The sequence below is a fragment of the Oreochromis aureus genome, linkage group 5 (assembly GCF_013358895.1).
Source record: "Oreochromis aureus strain Israel breed Guangdong linkage group 5, ZZ_aureus, whole genome shotgun sequence".
Classification (NCBI taxonomy): Eukaryota; Metazoa; Chordata; class Actinopteri; order Cichliformes; family Cichlidae; genus Oreochromis; species Oreochromis aureus.
In genome coordinates, this window is record NC_052946.1 from 27132856 (window position 1) to 27147917 (window position 15062).

The 15062-nt window shown below is 38.4% G+C and overlaps 1 protein-coding gene across 3 annotated transcripts in view; it reads left to right on the plus strand.

Annotated features, from left to right (window-relative positions):
• Positions 1 to 308: 308 nt before the first annotated feature.
• Positions 309 to 15062, plus strand: part of raly (RALY heterogeneous nuclear ribonucleoprotein) — a 118301-nt gene continuing 103547 nt past the window's right edge. For all 3 annotated transcript variants that reach the window (XM_039611897.1, XM_039611899.1, XM_039611898.1), the window contains exon 1: positions 309 to 430. The gene's annotated coding sequence lies outside the window, so the exon portion shown is untranslated. The remainder of the gene's footprint in view (positions 431 to 15062) is intronic.

Consider the following 15062-nt stretch of genomic DNA (forward strand, 5'->3'; position numbering starts at 1 on the left):
GTATGATGTTTTTTTTTAACAATGGGTCCACATTTTTTAAGCCTGTGTTCTGTGAATGAACAATGAATGGACTGCTTTATGATTACTGGAAAATCTGGGCAATGAGCTACCAGCAGCCATGGAAAATTAGACACATGCAGTAAATTTTCTTTGGTTTTTCCTTGCAAGTGACTTTGTCGTGCGCTTTTTAATCCAGGTGCCAAATTACCCACAGAGCTCCCAGCAGCAGCTCCCCCTCCCTGCCAGTGCTCAGTGGTTTGCTCCAGTCGACACGCTGCTGCTGTTTGTCGCAGCTCCAGCGGCTGCTCCGGCACTCAGAGCTTCAGCCCGTTTACCGAGCGCACTCCGGACGTCGTCCCCGCACGCTGTCAGCTCTTCTCACCTTCTCACCGTCAGCCTCTTTCAGCGTTTTTGCCTCCTACGTTGGAAGGTCAGTTCTTCCCCTCCTCTTGTCTTCATTTTTTCTTTCTTTCTTTCAGGTTTGATATCCCTTTTTTTCTTTTTTTGTCTTCTTTTTTGTCCCCCCATCCCCTTGTTTTTTTTAGCTGTTGGATTTCTCTGTTATCCTGCAAGTCTTTGCCGGAGCTCTTTACTCTCTGCTTTGTGTTGTTGTTGGAGGGAAACCAGTCTTCTGCCTTTTCTTGTCTTTATTTTCAGTTTCTTTTTTTGTTACGTTTTGTTCACTTTTTTTTTTTTTTTAAATGAAATGTGCTGTTTTTTTAATCTCTTACAAATTTATTTGGATTTTCATGAGTTTGGCTCCTCAGTTTGCCCACCCCATCTTAATCACACAACATTTTTTTTTTTTTAATTCTTGTATAGTCCAAAATGGATTTTTATGTATCTTATATTTGAATGCTGCGGGTGCAGCATGGCAGATGTGGGGATGCTGGTGCTGCTGATGCTGCTGATGCTGCTGCTTATGGGCAGGTGTTTCATGGACCGATCAAATTCCACCGAACTGCTCGTGTCTCTGACGGGACTGCTTTTGCCCGAAGAGTGATCTCAGTTCTGTGAATACGTGTTTGCAGCTGCACACAGACAGAGACACAAACAGACACTAAGTCTGTTTTACTGTCGTTCCTCGTGAAGCAGACCAGGAGCTGACAGGCTGGGCTTGTTACTCTGTCATGTCCTGTTCAGCGTTTCTGGTGTGTAATATCAGCAGACTGGCTGTTTATTCCTGTTTTTGCAGATATGAGCTTCAGTGCATGCTGAGAGCTTTTTTGCTCTTGTAAGCCGTCACTCTGTACTTGGCTCCTTTAAGAGCTGTTTTGACATGCACGCTTCATTCTCAGATCTATTGATTTGATAGCAAATCTTGTATCTAGTTTAGTCTAGTTTAACTTCTTTTTCTGCGCCAAAATGAAGTCTGTGAGAGTTTAAAACAAAGAAAAAACTAAACATTTGCTAATATAAGAAGTAAGCGAAGGTGTAAATTTATATAAATAGTTTGGTGAGACATCCATCTCCTCCACATACACAGAAAACTTTGTATCTAGTGCTTCACAAGTGATCAAGATTTTTTTCTGTTCCCCATTATTATAGGCAGCATTTGTTTTTATTCGTCTAAACTCTTGACAGTTCAGTTACTTATCAGATCTGTGAGGATTCAGGCTGCTGCAGCTGTGGTTTCTTAGTTTGCTTGATTCTGCAAATGTGTTTCGTCACATTGCCAGAGAGCACTTATAATAAATTTATGATTCTGGGTTAGTTTGTGTTGCTCTGTCTGTTCTTGATGAGAAATGAGATATATTTGGAATTATAATCATTATGTTTCAATTACGGACAGATTCTCAAAAACAATTTAATAAGTTGGCAGCCACAATATTTAACATTTACTCTCACGTATCTGATACTCCAAAAGCTCCACTTATTAATACTTTTGTGTATTTAAGTCTTGTAGGTGCTTTCAAGAACTGTTTGATTAAGAGTGGTTGTGGCTCAGGAGGTAGAGCGGGTCCTCTAGTTTGTATGTCAAAGTATCCTGAGGCAAGTTACTGAATCCCAAGTTGCTCCTGATGCATCCTTCAAAATGTGTGCGTGAATGTTAGACAAAGCCTTTAGCATAGAAAAACATGCTTATATCAATGCATAGGTATGAGTACTGTGCTTGTAGCGATGACTGATGGATATGCTGAATATATTGTTGAAACCAGACCAAATCCTCCCTCTTTATACATTTCTGAGGTTTGCCTCTTTGCAGAGAAATCAATCAGTTTGCAGTTTGACACAAACACAAAACTCTGTATTGTCTGGAGGAGAGAGACTCATTTCTAGAGCTACTGCTCACCTGTTTTATAGAATTTATTCCCTGCAGTGGAAAAGTATGGGTCCTGTTTCATTTCAACAACAGAGTTTCCAGCAGGTTTCTTGGTTCTACGACTGAGGCTTGACATCTTGTTTGTTAGGATGTAATTATTAGAGCCAATGAGTGTTAGCCTTCTTGCACATATAAAACGTTTCAAATTATTTAGTGGGCCTTTAAAAAAGTTCAAAGTTTAAAGAAGTTCATTTATTTTTCAAAGTCAGTGAGGCAAATGCTGTGACTTAATGTTGTTTCGCCTGCTCGGATGATTATGATAACTACCACATACTACACCATTCTAGTATGTGAGTGAGGTTAACCAGCACTCGGTACCCTCTCACTGCCATAGACGACATCATTTTCTGTTCATCCTAGAAGCGAGGAAATAAACTCCCCAGTGTGTCTCACTCACCAGCAGCAGTGGCTGTTTCGTTTTTGTTTGTGCGCCACACTATGTATGGGTAGAATAGTGCTACCTTAACCCCAGCACACATATCTAATAGCAGTATAAGTGGTCACAAAATTATATCTTTGTTTAGTCCTGGTTCACTTGTCAGTGTTTAGTGCTTAGGCATGAGTCCTGGCAGGTGGTGTTTTCAGGTGAAAAGCTTTTATATGCAAAATGGAACTAAGGAACATATCCTGCTGAATAACAAAGCACATTAGGCATTAATTGCAAGGCTTTGAAGGCATTTTTGAGCCTTACTGTGCATTCAGATTGAGAAAGGCATTGTATTTAAAAATGCTTTATTGATGGGTGCATGACTGAAGCGCAAGAGAGCGGATGAATTGCAATTCAAATTCGCAGGTTTTAAGGGTTCTCTAATACCAAAACAGTGTTTAGTAGTTTATAATAATATGAGGTATATCTTATAAAAAGCTTGCACATATTTGATAGGCCGGTGGAGTGCCCATGTCACTGCACTGTACAAATGTAGAACTGTTTTTCTTTTTTAAACTGTTCAGTTCTCTCTGTTTCCTCAGACATCTCTGTGCAGACCTCTGCACTCATTTGCTGAAAGGTTTTTTAGTCCGTGAATAGCCTTTAGCATTTTAAAAAAATATCTCACCCCGCAGAGTTGCATGCAAACCTTCAGATCAGTTAAAAGCAAAAAAACAAACAAAAAAAAAAAACAGGAGAGATGAAAGGTTCTGACAGCGACAATATTGCTCTTGAAATTAGCTCGGTGAACGCAGACTCACAGCTTAGTGACATAATAAAACCTGTCACAGTGAGAGCTACAGCACTGTGAAAATTAGATGCTCTTTCACTTTTACACAGTGTTCTTGTACCGCATGTGTTCAGACAGCTGTATTGATAGAAAAAGAGAAAAATGTAAACATGGATGAATAAATAATGATTCTGAATTATTAGAATGGTTTTGTTAATTATTTAGTACTCTGAGCCGATGATAAATAGATGTTACTGCATTTTGGCTCCATATGTAGAAACTCATTAGTGTTTGTATATGGTAGCATAATTAGTGATTTTTTTTCCTTTCTGGGGTTTAGCTATACACACACAGTGGAATGATCCAGTATTGTTAAGCATGTATATACCAGGTTAGAGAAAAATCATTTTTATGTCACATTTTTTTGTTAAATATTTATAGCTTTTTATAGCTTTTTTTTTTGTTTTTTTAGAAATGTTGTGGCAAGGATCCAAGTCCATATCAAAAGATCCTGAATTAGCCATATGAATTTCATTTGTATCAATAGTAACTGAGGTTTATTTAAAAAATTATCATTTAAAACTGTGTATTAAAAATGTACATAAACCATGTTCTACATTGATATTTTTGCTCAACTTATCAGCACCAGTGGAAAAAAATCTAGTCTTAATTACAATTTGAGTATTTTTTATTTATTCCTCTGTTTAATTATTATTGGTCAAGCTAGCATTGTCACACTAGAGGTGTATCACTTCATTAGAGTATGTTAATGCTGAAGCTGTCATGGTTTTGTTTACACTGACTGTGGATAAATAACAAAGTTAGCATTAGCATGTTATGCCAGGTAATATAGTGGAATACTGTGGGGACAGCACTGGGTCAGGGATCAGCTCTGAACACCTTGCTGTTTGCTGTGGTGTTGAACAGGTTGATAGATGAGGTCAGGCAGGAGTCTCTGTGAACTATGATGATTGCATGCAACGGTATGTAGTGAGAGTGGGGAGCAGGTTCCTGGAGAGTTGGAGGCATGCTCAGGAGAGAAGAGGAATGAAACTCAGTAACGGCAAGGCTGAATACTTGTGTGGAAATGAGAGAGAGGGTAGCAGTAGAGGTAGTGAGGGTGCTTGAGTTTAAATAGCTGGGGTCAACTATCAGAAGAAACATACACTCAATAAGACAGGTGAAGAAGAGAGAGCAGGGAGGTTGGAGTGGGTGGAGGCAAATGTCATGTGTGATTTGTTATAGAAGGATAACAGCAACTTCAAGGGCTGGACTGAAAATGAATGAAAAAGCATTCAATGTGAAAAGAAATACTTTCAAAAGCCAGAAAGCGTATAGAGCGATTTCTTAAAACTAGAAGAAATTCTGGCTCTTTACAAGCAAAATAAAAAGAAATGAGGGGTGGCTCAAGATGTTTGCACAGACATTTATACAGTACTGTTAAATATCTGTGGCGGGGTGTGGTTTGTGGCTCAGGAGGGGTGGAGGAGTGGGTTCAGGGTGTGGTGTCAGGGGAGGCTGACACACACCTGAGCTCCATCAGCTGATCATGTCTCCCCTATAAAGCATGTGGTGGGACCTGAGGTGGGGTGTTTTGTGTGTGGGTGGCAGCTGGAAAGCTGCACCCGATTGTTGAAAAAAAACCCAAACAATAAAACATGTAGTAACTCGCAAGCTGTGTGTGCGGGTCCTCATTCATGTCACAGTATCCTTTGGTCCATAACTAGGATGCTGGATATGCAGTTCCCAAGTAAGAGGAAAAGAGAAGACTGCAGGGGAGGTTAACTGATATAGGGAAGGAGGACATGCAGACACTTGGTGTAAGAGAAGAGGATGCTAGGGATAAGATGAGATGGAAGAAGATGATCTGCCTTAAGGGGGCAACTGAAATGAGAAAAAGGCAGTTCTCAAGCCTGCACATGCATTTTTTAAGCACGAATTAATAGTACAGGATAGAAAGTTTTGCCTAGGATTGGATAACCGGGAGAGAATGGATGGATGGATGGATGGATACAAAAGGAGCCAGTCTCAAGTGTCACTCTACTGGAGAAAGTACAGTTTTCACACTTAGATTGCATTGGATTTATTTTCCGGTTCCCGGAGCTGCCTTTTGGTTGCTCAAAGGCACTTGGATTTCCATTTAATTTACTGAAAGTTCACAGATTATAGCAATGGCTATGATGTCAAATCAGTCATATTTGTTTCAGGAAATGATTTGTTGTTGCTTCGTGGCTTTCAGTGTTTTAAATGATTGAAATGACTATAAAATAGAGACGTACAGAAGGGTGAATGTCCACCATTTTGTCTCTAGTTCTCTGTAGCAGTAAAGCTGGGGGGTAAGTTCAGTTTTTTGGTCGAGCAGGCTACTTTTTTCTAGTGCAGGTGTCACTCCAGATGTTTCTCTCAGATCTGGATCCTATGACATAAATGTGAAACGTAAAACCTGCTCTCCTTTGTTTCTTGTCACCTCCGTGTCCTCTTTGGTAATGATGGTCATTTCCATGTAGAGATGGCAGCACGTACACCAAGGTGCAGATATGTTTAAATCTAGAATCAAGGCAAGACTAAATAAAAAGTACACCAGTTTTGTTGATTGGAGTGTACACAAAACAGAATACATTTTTGACACCTACACATTTTTCTTAATTGACCTTTTTAATGTGTTCTCAAAAACTCCTTTTGCTCTTAAAAATGATGAAGCTTTTTGTTTTGTTGTTGCAGTAATTCAGTGGATTCTGGTTTTTCCGAGAGCCATTATAGCTGCTTGCAGCTGTTTGATGACACGTGAGAGAATACAAGGACTGAACCCATCAACTTCTGTGATTGTAAAGACTGTCAGTGCCTCCCTCAAGCCTCAGCAGCTTATATTAATGCATGAAAGGGTTGGGAGTCAGAATGAGAGATGCCATTTGGATGAAAAAATGTTTCAAGAAGTGCAATATTAAAAACAGAGTTTAAAGTGGCAGCTAAAATTGGCAGGTGGACGATGTATGAATACCAAAAAAAATAAGTGTAGCTGGCATTAAGGAAAAAACAAGTCAAAGGAGAGAAAAATCAAATAATGCACAGGAGAGTGGAAACGATATGTGACAAAATGGAACGTGTGGTTAGATTGAAAATATGTCATTTGTCAAGTTAATGAGTTCTAAAAGTGAGGAAAACGTAGATGTCTTTTTGCGAGCACCTTGCTATGCTGGATGGTTTAGGGACAATTTGGATTCATTAGCTTGCTCACAGACACTTTTACATGTAATTAGCAGATGACTTGCACTATTCCCTAAACCAAACACACCCAAAATGTTGTTCTACTAAGATCTGTTTAGTGGGAGGAAGAGAAGTAAGTTGCAAGTTTGTCATCCAGGAGGCCATAGTTCAGGTCTCATTTAATTATGCTTCCTGGGTGTGTTTAAAGGTGACATCAAGGAGTGTTTTACAGGCGTTCACATGCATGGGGTAAAAGTTAAAGATCTGCCACATTAGTGCAGTAAATATCACCAAAATGACATCAGAGTACAGTTTTTCTATCTGACAGAATGGTAGCATGTGACACCCTAGAAATGACAACAGGCTCACATTTTCCACCATCTGCTAACAACAAACTTCCAGTGATTTTCAACTTGTTTCCCAAAAACATCACTTAAAAAAAGAGCACTTTTCCTACACTTGTGCTTCAGGAAAAACTTCTTCAATGTTTACTGGATAACTAGAGCAGAAAGTGAGCAGGAAGTGGGGGAGCACGAGATGACATACAGCATTACCAGCCGCATGCAAACAAGCCATATTAATGTTTTTCTTTGTTGCATGACCTTGACTTCAGTTAGGCTTCTTTATTAAATAAATTGGCACATATTTTAACTATGCATGTGATATGATTTATCCTTTTGTTCTATGGGAGATGTTAACTTTCTTTTATAAATTGTACATTGCAGAGCTGAAACACATTCAACATTAAACACATACACTGACCCACTGAAGCTTACATAGACACATCACATGCAAACAGACACCCACTCACACAGGTCTATCCTTTTCTCCCCTGGAGACACTCACACCTGCATGCAGACTGGATACACACTAGCACACTTAGCCAGCGGGCAGATAATGGTAGTGTGGCACGCAAACCTTTCTTTCTCACTGTGATAAGTAAACCTGGGTAATGCGATGCATTCTGTGATATTCTACTGAGAATTGTTTTCATGTCCATTAAATGAGCTAGAATATTCAGCCTGTGGGCTTTTGACCTGATTCGTTAATAGCTGTCAAGCTTTATTTTGGCAAATAGATTGACTAAATATTTGTATACATTTCCACTAATTGTTAAAAATGAGATTATAATGGTGCCATAGTGTAGTAGCTGTCCACTGTGGTGAAGCAGTAAAGAAGCAGTCAGAATGGGATTATACTTGCACAGTTTGCATGTCACACGTTCAGATTGTGTTAGATTTCCTAGATTTTAGGTCACTTATTTTTGGTATAGTTTTAAAAACAGTTTGTAGAAACATAATCCAGTTAATTCATATGTCTGACACAGCTATCAATCATGATAATACTCCTGTGAAAGGGGGCTGTTCTGAAAACTCTGATGCTCTTCACTACAAGTTTGTTGTCAGCTACTCGAAAAAAAAAAATGTCATGCCCGAAACGACCGTGTTCACAAATTCCTGTTTTATAATGCAGTTCTTTTTTGTTTGTTTGTTTGTGTCTCTTGTGTTTGATTTTCTGACAATGGAGCTCATGAATATGCTTGTATGGTACACTGACTGGTGATGTTCTTGGCTGGCTGGTTGTTTACTGAATAGTCAACTGAGAGACTGCTTTCTCTCCTCTGTTTGCCGTCTTTGTAAGCATCTTCTTTCTCTCTCGACTCTCTGGCTTTGCCAAAGCTTTCAGCTTTACTGTCATTAATGCTCTGTAGCTTTGCTCTACGTACAGATACTGTGTGTTTGTGTGTGTGTGTGTGTGTGTGTGTGTGTGTGTGTGTGTGTGTGTGTGCGCGGTCAAGAGTCAAGAGGAGTTCTGACATTTAAGAACTCAGCCACCTTCGTGACTCAGCAGAAACAGATGGAGAGCCTTCTTCCTCCTCCTTCTCCTCCTCTCCATCATCTGCTTATTTCCTCTTTTATCTCTCATCCCCTTTCAGTGTCTCTTCTCACTCTGTACTCTTCTCCATCTGTACTGTCTCATTTGTCACATATTTCACCAGTTTTCTTTAAGTTGAACACTTCTGACAAGTGCAAATCCTAAATTTTGATGTTCTGACTCTATGAATTTTACTCATCCAGTGGGAATGGTCTTGGTAGATTTTAGTTTACATTTGAGTTTAAGGGCTGAATGACACATTGAGTGCGAACAGGCCATTGTTCCACCAACAGAACTGCTTAGTGAAAAGCAAGATTTATATGAAAGTGATGTAAATGTCTAAGGCCTCATAGTTCTGTAGCCACTGCATTGTACAGTTTTCCTTTATAATGGGGAGTTAAAACAGCAAACGTGTCTACTAAAGCTATAGCTAAGTAAGTAGATGAGGTAATCTACTATAACACATAATACACAAAATAAAATAAAAATACTTATTATTTTAAAATAGGCCACGCAAGACTTAAGTGCAGCATTTAGACTAAGTCAGCTGAGTTGTTGATAAGACAGAGACTGAAATGTTAGCATGGTTGCCAAGTAGCCTGACAAAATCTAACTTTAGCCTTATAATATCTTGATCATTTATAACATTTACTGCTGTAAACATTTTAGCTGTGGGACATAGTTTGCAATGACTATGCGAGTTGTCTCATTTTGTTTTCTTTCACTGAATATAAAGTACAATAATTATAGTAGCACACACTCATTGTCAGCTGATGTAGGTTTGCCTGAACTCACATTTATTTCCTTGTTAAGCTTTTAATTAATAAACTACCATATAACTTTTTTTTTTAAATTAACCACTAAACTAAATATTTACTTGCCATAAAAGCACAAAAATGGAAAAACGGTGTGCTTTTTTTCTATATCAGGAAAGATATAGATTACATATACACATACAACATTTACTCTCTGACTCTTATGTGATGCTGGATGTAGAGAGGAATGACTGGGACAAACGCTGTGTGGTTTAACTTGTAAAGTGAAATGGAAAACAAGCTTGAAATAGAGCTGTCCAGTGAAGCAGATGATGGGAAAAGGAAAACAAAGAAGAGTGACAAGAGAAAAGGAGGGAAAAAAAAGAAAATGATTACATTCAAAAAAGAGAGAGAGAAGATGTGGGAAATGGAAGGAAAGACGAGACAAAAGCAGAGCGAAGGAGAGTAGGAGAGATCAAAAGAGATACTAAGAAGAGAAAAAAACAAAGAATGTAGTGGAAGGTAGGACGAAAACCTAGATGAAAACTTGATGAAAGGCATAGAAAAGGAGGAGGAAAGAGTAAGCCTAACACTGAGTATGAGAACTCAGAGAGTTTTCTGTGTATGTATGTCTAATGACTGATAAAGTGAGGCTGGTGTTGAATTATAGATGCATTTGAGATCAAATTTTTATGAAAATGTTACTAAGCCATTCAAAGATTAGTCAAACAACCTAAAACATGACCTGAAAGATAAGAGGGGTGAGGCGAGATAAAAAGGAGATATGGAAGAAATAATTGATAGTGGTAAAATAAAGAGGTCGAGACGTATGGAGGGGATAACAGAAATGCTTTAACTGAGAACAAAAACACAAGAACAAAACAAAAAATCCAAACACCTCTTTACTTTACTCTGGGTTGCACAAGTTTCCAGCTTTCTGCAGTCTGATGATTCTTAATGGAAACCTGACATTAGGAGTATATCTCGCAGACACAGTTGCATTTCAATGGCAAGAGAAAGAAAGATGGGCGAGCCAAGAAAGACTTGGAAGTGTTGTTAACGAGTGTGTTAAAAAGCATGTGTCAGAAGAAACACTGATTGGTTCAGGCTCATTTCCCAGTAGCTGTGGAACTGCAGCGGAGGACACAAATGCTCAGGTTCATTTCCTTCTGTGTTTTGACCTTATACAGTTAAACTGATAAGCAGCTAATTATTATGACCCTTGTCCAACACCCCGACTCCCAGCGCAGGCAGAATCCTGGAATAAATGGGGAATTTTGTGTGTATTTACGTGTGTATAGTCTAATTACACTCCCCAGGCATTATAGGTTATTTGCATTAATAACATCACTGTTGCTAATTTCCATTTAACAGACTCATTATCTGTTTAGCATGGTCTCTTTTGTTGTTTCAAGCTAATTTGCTGAAAACACTGCTGTTCCAAACAAAGCACTAACAATGAACACGGTGACAGTGAAATATATGTTATGTTTCAACAAAAATATGTGTAATAAAATATGCGGTCTCACCAAAACAAGATCATCTGATGTACTTGCCCGTGTCTTCCTTTTCCAGTTTAAAATAAAAAATAAAAATAACATTTAGCAAGTGGAACATGGATTTATACAAAATATAATATAGTTACCATTTAGCCTCAGGAAACAGTTTGAGCATGATAGACGGAAAAAACCTGTGCTTTCCGTTGATGTTTTACTCTATTACTCAGACACATACAATTTTAATGTTAATTTTCTTATAATTTATAGAGTGCAGAGAGCAGAGCAGAACGCTCTATGCTTCTGCTGCTACTTAATGTGCTGTGTACATTAAGTCGTGGCGGACATCCAATCAAACATTCATTTGCATGGAGCAAGTGCAGTGTGAACTGAAGAGGATCAAGTGGAGAAGCCTTGGGGAAGCCCCAGGACATGGGAGCTGTTGGAGGAGATACGGTTATTGATGCTGATAAACTGGTGTCTATCTGTGAGATAATGCAGAAAAACTTGAACATTTACTTATTCTGTAGGTCTACTGCCAGTTTTGGGTAAACAAAATAAACACTCAAGCTAAAAACGTATATATCGGCTAAATCATCAAAGAACTGGAAAGCACTTTCTCTTCAAATGAAAGTGTAAATATTTCCTGATGATAATTAACATTCTCCCAATATGATTATGTTTAACCTAATAAAATATTCCAGCGCACAAGCCTTTTCACAGAATAAAATAAAGTTCATGAAATCACTTTTTCCAGTTGTTTCCACCAGTGGGGCTTTTCCACTTATAGTGCTCCACCAATGGCAAGTTACCACCTACAGTGAGGATATTCTACCAGTGAAACTCCACCGGTAGCAGGAATTTCCAAAACCTGGGCAAACGCAGGATCCCAAATTAAATCAGCCAATTCCAGCCAATGTCAATCTAAATCAGTTTAACACACAACAGCATCAAATGCATCTCCGAAGGCAAATTAGTAAAATCCAAGTCTTTATTTAAGTCAGGGTATTTGGTGGCCTTTAAATCCAAACAGCTTCTATTTGTTTTGTTAATATTGTGGGTGTCCTGGTAGTGACTATTCATGGCGTAATTCATGTTAATTGTGTTTATATTTTTGTTATGCTAACCTATCCTGCAAATGTCTTTTTATCGACCTGTGTAAAATAATGTTATTCCACTCACAGGATCCTCTAGTCTGTGGGCTCAACCATGTTAGCTGGGAGTCTGGTTGAAAATGCCTCAGACCAGTTAATCATGTATAGTGGGAAGTCCCATGAACCTGATTAATGGTGATTTAGGGGAGATCTGGCTCATTATATCGCCACTCTCAATTTCCCCAATTCCATTTAGTTTATTTCTTTAATTTCTCCAGCTCTGGACTGTATGTTATAAAATAATCTAAAGAATATTTTGTTGGTTTGAGGACATTTCATTGTAGTAAGGTTTGTCCCAGTGTTTGGTTCTAGTGAACCGTTTCTGTAGGGTAGTCTTTCTCTATCAGTGATCTTCATTACAAATGTGATGTGGATAGTTTGGTGTATTATAGACATCATTAGTATGTTTATAGCCGCTAATTAAATAAAAATATACAAACTAGAAGAGAGACTCATTTAAATAATCCTAACTTGGTGATTTAACGAGCTGCCCATTCTAAAGGTTTTATCAAACCATTTTTTTTTTTAATTTCATTTTTGTCATAGTTCAGAAAGGCAGCATCATGTTTTTTTTTTTAATGAGTATTTCTAAGTTAGTACTTGTTACTTGTGAGGGTAGGAATATTGTGCAGAGAATTATGCTATTGTAAGCCTGTGCACTAAGTGACACCAGCCACCAACAGGCCTCACACCCACACAGTTTGACTGACAGCTGCTCCCTGCAAAATGGGGACAAGCGATACTGAGGAAAAATGGATTTCTAGATATTTCTTTGACCTTTAGTTCATGCTAACTAAGTTGGGTGTGATTGTTAATGATGATAATTATTAGAGATGGACCGATCCGATATTACGTATCGGTATCGGTCCGATACTGACCTAAATTACTGGATCGGATATCGCGAAAAATAAAAATGTAATCCGATCCATTAAGTATCAAAAAGCATCTCACAAAACTTGCAACACGGCGTAACTCGGCTCATAACCGTAGCACTTCGGAGCAGTGTGCTCACGTGATAGAGCGGCTGTGTGTATTTGTAGCCTCGCTACCAAACCAGCATTTCATCTCCGAGGAAGTTATCCCAGAGAGAAGTAAAGCAAGTGTGTAAGTTCATCTCTGAATGTTTGTAAAGCGTCCGTGTTAAGCTTAACAACCGATATATGGAGCGACTGCCTCTCTCTCCTCACCTTCCTGCCGCTACTTCAATCGTGAAACTGCTTAACGATCAGCTGATCGGCTTTTCTGTCGTGAGTCCGTCTCTCTTCTTTGTTTTTGGTCCACTTTGCACCAGAAAGAGGAAACCAGCGGTGGAACAACAGCAGCACGTTTAAGCTTGATAAGCTGTTGTTAGAATTTATTTAATATTACTTTCTACACCAGGATCCTTTTCTGCATAGCTGACGGCTGGTAATTGTGCAGGGGCGGATCTAGCAAAGTGCAGCCAGGGGGGCGATAGGGAATGAACAGGGAAAAGGGGGCACAAAGACATACTTTTCTTTCTTATTCTCATTTAAAATATGTAGCTTTTAATAAATAATTATCTGAATCTTACACCCAAAGTTTTAATCTGATGTAAAATGTATAGAAGTCCATTACTATATATAGTAACTCTTAAGTCTATATACCCTAGTAAGCTATAGTACTTTTTCCTTTGGGAAGGTACCGTCTGTGAATTCTGCAATTCTGTTGAAGAAAGATGTTGAATCTATTTAATTATTCTTGAAAAATAATTTGTTTCTGTGCATTTTTTCCACCCTGCATCAAATTAAAGTTGATTACGTCGATTAAGCATCATGAGGTGGAGGGTGGGTGGTTCCCAATTTTTTTTTTTTTTTTTTGCTGGGAGTTTGCAACCCTATTAGTTAGGTTGCTTAATATTTCTGCTAAGTACTCTTTAAAATACCAGAATAGGGAGGATGGAGTAGGTTTAAGTTAGGTTTTAAGTTAGGTAAGGTTTATTAGATTGATCAGTGTTGCTTAACTATGAAATATTTTGGGTGCAGTGTATTTTTTACACACAGGTATAACAGAATAGCTTTAGTGTTGTTGTTTATTTAAACTTGAGTATGAACTTATACAAAATGCAGCAAGATATTAAAAAAAAACAGTTTTATTGATTAAAAAACACAATATCGGATTCATATCGGTATCGGCAGATTTCCAAATTTATGATATCGGTATCGGTATCGGACATAAAAAAGTGGTATCGTGCCATCTCTAATAATTATCAGCCAGCTTCATCATTTGTAATTTTTTTCAGTGGCTGTCTGCACTTCTTTGCTTGGCTGCTTTAGAGATGCATCTTGTTCCATAAAGTATTGCCCTGTCATTCCCAGCAGCTCAAATGCTGCCAACTGCTTTGGCTCCCATTTCCTCCATCCATCATTCAGTCATCCATCCTAAAACCTCGTCCTCTCATCCAGCCACCAACCACAGTCTATAAAAACCCCTAGAGTTTATCAGTGTTAGTCACACTGATGTGAGTGTCTGTGTATTATTTATCCATGTCTGCCTGAAACATTTAGTCCAACTGCAATAACAATAACGATATATCAGATTTTACTGTGTCACTTTATCCTGAAAAGAAAGACTGTTGGCACTATCACTGGTACAAACCCAGCTGGAGGTTTTCTGAATGCAACTTTTCTGTTGCAATTTAAAACAAATATAACACTAATATACTTGGGGAATGTCACATTTGAACATGATAAAAGCTAAAGAAGTAATGTGTTGGGAATACATTTTAACAGATTTAGGGGCAGTTGAGGAGGGGGGCAGTTATTAACATGCTTGGTTCATAATTCAGCAATGGCTAGAGGAACCACTCGTAATTTATTCCCCTGTGTGGGGAGATAATTGATTCCGATGAAATTGACTGCTGCACCACGTAGAGATAATTTGATCGAAAGTACACTCTTTTATTTTGTGTGTTTGGTTAAATAATTCACAACATCAAACGTCATCTGCATCACTTAATCATTGTTAATGGAAAAAGAGATAATTTGTTTTGTGCATAAACTCTCATCAGCACATTCAGTATGTAACGGCAGTCGGGTGGCTGCAAATGTTGTGCAAGTTCACACTTTGCAAGAACTAGC